Source organism: Durio zibethinus, unplaced genomic scaffold (genome assembly GCF_047325235.1).
Source record: "Durio zibethinus cultivar Kanyao isolate XHJ-2024 unplaced genomic scaffold, ASM4732523v1 HiC_scaffold_60, whole genome shotgun sequence".
NCBI classification, from domain to species: domain Eukaryota; kingdom Viridiplantae; phylum Streptophyta; class Magnoliopsida; order Malvales; family Malvaceae; genus Durio; species Durio zibethinus.
This window is the reverse complement of record NW_028322683.1, coordinates 10,001-15,000: the sequence shown is the minus strand read 5'-3', so window position 1 is coordinate 15,000 and position 5,000 is coordinate 10,001.

Here is a 5,000-nt window from a genome sequence, read left to right as displayed (position 1 = left end):
TGATGGTCGAGGCCTTGGCCGAAGTTCGATTTTGAGCCACGGTGCCCATGCTTGGCTCCAGCATGTGCTGGTGCCGCATTTTTTTCACTCGGGACAGCATCGCCGGAGCATCGCCGGAGTACCGCCGGAGAACCTGACCGGCGGCATTGGGGTTCCGGCGATTGGGAGGGGGGCCGGGGGGGTGTGCGCACATGATGTGCGATGGGTGCTGGTACTTGGCCTTGTGTTGGCCCCCTATCCCTCATCAAACCTCTGAGAATTCACACCCCCTTAAAGAGCATTTGAGATTTTACAGGTTTGCTGCCAGTAGCCGTTAAAGTGTCTGAAATGGGGACACTTTTTTCAAACGGTCACAAAATCTTCTCTACTTCGAGTTTTTAGCTGAATTTTTTTGTGCATGCCAACAAAAATATAAGGATCATGCCTACAAAATTTGGGGCCAAAAATCCTTATAAAAAAATTTTAAAAAATCCCGAACCGCAAAAAGTTTCAAAAATCATGAAAAATAGAAAACGAGTCATCTTCCAACGAAACTTCACGTGAAGGCTTAGGGGACCATTGTATGAATTTACAAGCCATAAAAATGGCATTGGCACGGCAGAAATTTGAAGATGTGCCTAAACCCACCAGGGCCCAGCGTGTGCCGATGGTGCTCGAGGCAACCGCCCGCACCAGGGCCCAGCGTGTGCCGATGGTGCTCGAGGCAAGCGCCCGCACCAGGGCCCAGCGTGTGCCGACGGTGGTCGAGGCAACCGCCCGCACCAGGGCCGATAGTGTGCCGATGGTGCTCGAGGCAACCTGTCGCACCAGGGCCCAGCGTGTGCCGATGGTGATCGAGGCAACCTGCCGCACCAGGGCCCAGCGTGTGCCGATGCTGGTCGAGGCAAGCGCCCGCACCAGCGCCCAGCGTGTGCCGATGGTGCTCGAGGCAACCGACCGCACCAGGGCCCAGCGTGTGCCGATGGTGCTCGAGGCAACCTGCCGCACCAGGGCCCAGCGTGTGCCGATGGCGCTCGAGGCAAGCTCCCGCACCAGGGCCCAGCGTGTGCCGATGGTGCTCGAGGCAACCTGCCGCACCAGGGCCCAGCGTGTGCCGATGGTGCTCGAGGCAACCTGCCGCACCAGGGCCCAGCGTGTGCGGATGGTGCTCGAGGCAAGCGCCCGCACCAGGGCCCAGCGTGTGCCGATGGTGGTCGAGGCAACCGCCCGCACCAGGGCCCAGCGTGTGCCGATGGTGGTCGAGGCAACCTGCCGCACCAGGGCCCAGCGTGTGCCGATGGTGCTCGAGGCAACCTGCCGCACCAGGGCCCAGCGTGTGCCGATGGTGCTCGAGGCAACCGACCGCACCAGGGCCCAGCGTGTGCCGATGGTGGTCGAGGCAACCGCCCGCACCAGGGCCCAGCGTGTGCCGATGGTGGTCGAGGCTGCCGATGATGGTCGAGGCAACCTGCCGCACCAGGGCCCAGCGTGTGCCGATGGTGCTCGAGGCAACCGACCGCACCAGGGCCCAGCGTGTGCCGATGGTGCTCGAGGCAAGCGCCCGCACCAGGGCCCAGCGTGTGCCGATGGTGGTCGAGGCAACCTGCCGCACCAGGGCCCAGCGTGTGCCGATGGTGGTCGAGGCAAGCGCCCGCACCAGGGCCCAGCGTGTGCCGATGGTGGTCGAGGCAAGCGCCCGCACCAGGGCCCAGCGTGTGCCGATGGTGGTCGAGGCAACCTGCCGCACCAGGGCCCAGCGTGTGCCGATGGTGCTCGAGGCAACCGACCGCACCAGGGCCCAGCGTGTGCCGATGGTGCTCGAGGCAACCTGCCGCACCAGGGCCCAGCGTGTGCCGATGGCGCTCGAGGCAAGCTCCCGCACCAGGGCCCAGCGTGTGCCGATGGTGCTCGAGGCAACCTGCCGCACCAGGGCCCAGCGTGTGCCGATGGTGCTCGAGGCAAGCGCCCGCACCAGGGCCCAGCGTGTGCCGACGGTGGTCGAGGCAACCGCCCGCACCAGGGCCGATAGTGTACCGATGGTGCTCGAGGCAACCTGTCGCACCAGGGCCCAGCGTGTGCCGATGGTGATCGAGGCAACCTGCCGCACCAGGGCCCAGCGTGTGCCGATGCTGGTCGAGGCAAGCGCCCGCACCAGCGCCCAGCGTGTGCCGATGGTGCTCGAGGCAACCGACCGCACCAGGGCCCAGCGTGTGCCGATGGGGCTCGAGGCAACCTGCCGCACCAGGGCCCAGCGTGTGCCGATGGCGCTCGAGGCAAGCTCCCGCACCAGGGCCCAGCGTGTGCCGATGGTGCTCGAGGCAACCTGCCGCACCAGGGCCCAGCGTGTGCCGATGGTGCTCGAGGCAACCTGCCGCACCAGGGCCCAGCGTGTGCGGATGGTGCTCGAGGCAAGCGCCCGCACCAGGGCCCAGCGTGTGCCGATGGTGGTCGAGGCAACCGCCCGCACCAGGGCCCAGCGTGTGCCGATGGTGGTCGAGGCAACCTGCCGCACCAGGGCCCAGCGTGTGCCGATGGTGCTCGAGGCAACCTGCCGCACCAGGGCCCAGCGTGTGCCGATGGTGCTCGAGGCAACCGACCGCACCAGGGCCCAGCGTGTGCCGATGGTGGTCGAGGCAACCGCCCGCACCAGGGCCCAGCGTGTGCCGATGGTGGTCGAGGCTGCCGATGATGGTCGAGGCAACCTGCCGCACCAGGGCCCAGCGTGTGCCGATGGTGCTCGAGGCAACCGACCGCACCAGGGCCCAGCGTGTGCCGATGGTGCTCGAGGCAAGCGCCCGCACCAGGGCCCAGCGTGTGCCGATGGTGGTCGAGGCAACCTGCCGCACCAGGGCCCAGCGTGTGCCGATGGTGGTCGAGGCAAGCGCCCGCACCAGGGCCCAGCGTGTGCCGATGGTGGTCGAGGCAAGCGCCCGCACCAGGGCCCAGCGTGTGCCGATGGTGGTCGAGGCAACCTGCCGCACCAGGGCCCAGCGTGTGCCGATGGTGCTCGAGGCAACCGACCGCACCAGGGCGGAGCGTGTGCCGATGGTGGTCGAGGCAAGCGCCCGCACCAGGGCCCAGCGTGTGCCGATGGTGGTCGAGGCAACCTGCCGCACCAGGGCCCAGCGTGTGCCGATGGTGCTCGAGGCAACCGACCGCACCAGGGCGGAGCGTGTGCCGATGGTGGTCGAGGCAAGCGCCCGCACCAGGGCCCAGCGTGTGCCGATGGTGGTCGAGGCTGCCGATGGTGGTCGAGGCAACCTGCCGCACCAGGGCCGAGCGTGTGCCGATGGTGCTCGAGGCAACCGGCCGCACCAGGGCCCAGCGTGTGCCGATGGTGGTCGAGGCAAGCTGCCGCACCAGGGCCCAGCGTGTGCCGATGGTGTTCGAGGCAACCGACCGCACCAGGGCCCAGCGTGTGCCGATGGTGCTCGAGGCAACCTGCCGCACCAGGGCCCAGCGTGTGCCGATGGTGGTCGAGGCAACCTGCCGCACCAGGGCCCAGCGTGTGCCGATGGTGGTCGAGGCAAGCGCCCGCACCAGGGCCCAGCGTGTGCCGATGGTGGTCGAGGCAACCGACCGCACCAGGGCCCAGCGTGTGCCGATGGTGCTCGAGGCAACCGGCCGCACCAGGGCCCAGCGTGTGTCGATGGTGGTCGAGGCAAGCGCCCGCACCAGGGCCCAGCGTGTGCCGATGGTGGTCGAGGCAACCGCCCGCACCAGGGCCCAGCGTGTGCCGATGGTGCTCGAGGCAACCGACCGCACCAGGGCCGAGCGTGTGCCGATGGTGGTCGAGGCAAGCGCCCGCACCAGGGCCCAGCGTGTGCCGATGGTGGTCGAGGCAACCTGTCGCACCAGGGCCCAGCGTGTGCCGATGGTGGTCGAGGCAAGCGCCCGCACCAGGGCCCAACGTGTGCCGATGGTGCTGGGGGCAACCGCCCGCACCAGGGCCCAGCGTGTGCCGATGGTGATCGAGGCAGGCGCCCGCACCAGGGCCCAGCGTGTGCCGATGGTGGTCGAGGCAAGCGCCCGCACCAGTGCCCAGCGTGTGCCGATGGTGGTCGAGGCAAGCGCCCGCACCAGGGCCCAGCTTTTGCCGATGGTGATCGAGGCAACCGGCCGCTCCAGGGCCCAGCGTGTGCCGATGGTTATCGGGGCAACCGGCCGCACCAGGGCCCAGGGTCTGCCGATGGTGCTCGAGGCAACCGCCCGCACCAAGGCTCAGCATGTGCCGCTGGTGATCGAGGCAACAACCCACACCAGGGCCCAGCTTGTGCCGATGGCGGTCGAGGCAGGTGCCCGTACCGAAGGGCAGCCTATGCCGATGATGGTCGATGCATGTGCCATCACCATGCGTCATCATGTGCCATTGATGGTCGAGGCCTTGGCCGGAGTTCGATTTTGAGCCACGGTGCCCATGCTTGGCTCCAGCATGTGCTGGTGCCGCATTTTTTTCACTCGGGACAGCATCGCCGGAGCATCGCCGGAGTACCGCCGGAGTACCGCCGGAGAACCTGACCGGCGGCATTGGGGTTCCGGCGATTGGGAGGGGGGCCGGGGGGGTGTGCGCACATGACGTGCGATGGGTGCTGGTACTTGGCCCTTGTGTTGGCCCCCTATCCCTCATCAAACCTCTGAGAACTCACACCCCCTTAAAGAGCGTTTGAGATTTTACAGGTTTGCTGCCAGTAGCCGTTAAAGTGTCTGAAATGGGGACACTTTTTTCAAACGGTCACGAAATCTTCTCCGGTTCGAGTTTTTAGCTGAATTTTTTTGTGCATGCCAACAAAAATAGAAGGATCACGTCCACAAAATTTGGGGCCAGAACTCCTTCTGAAAAAATTCTAAAAAATCCCGAACCGCAAAAAGTTTCGAAAATCGTGAAAAATAGAAAACGAGTCATCTTGCAACGAAACTTCACGTGAAGGCTTAGGGGACCATTGTATGAATTTACAAGCCATAAAAATGGCATTGGCACGGCAGAAATTTGAAGATGTGCCTAAACCCACCTAGCACCCGAT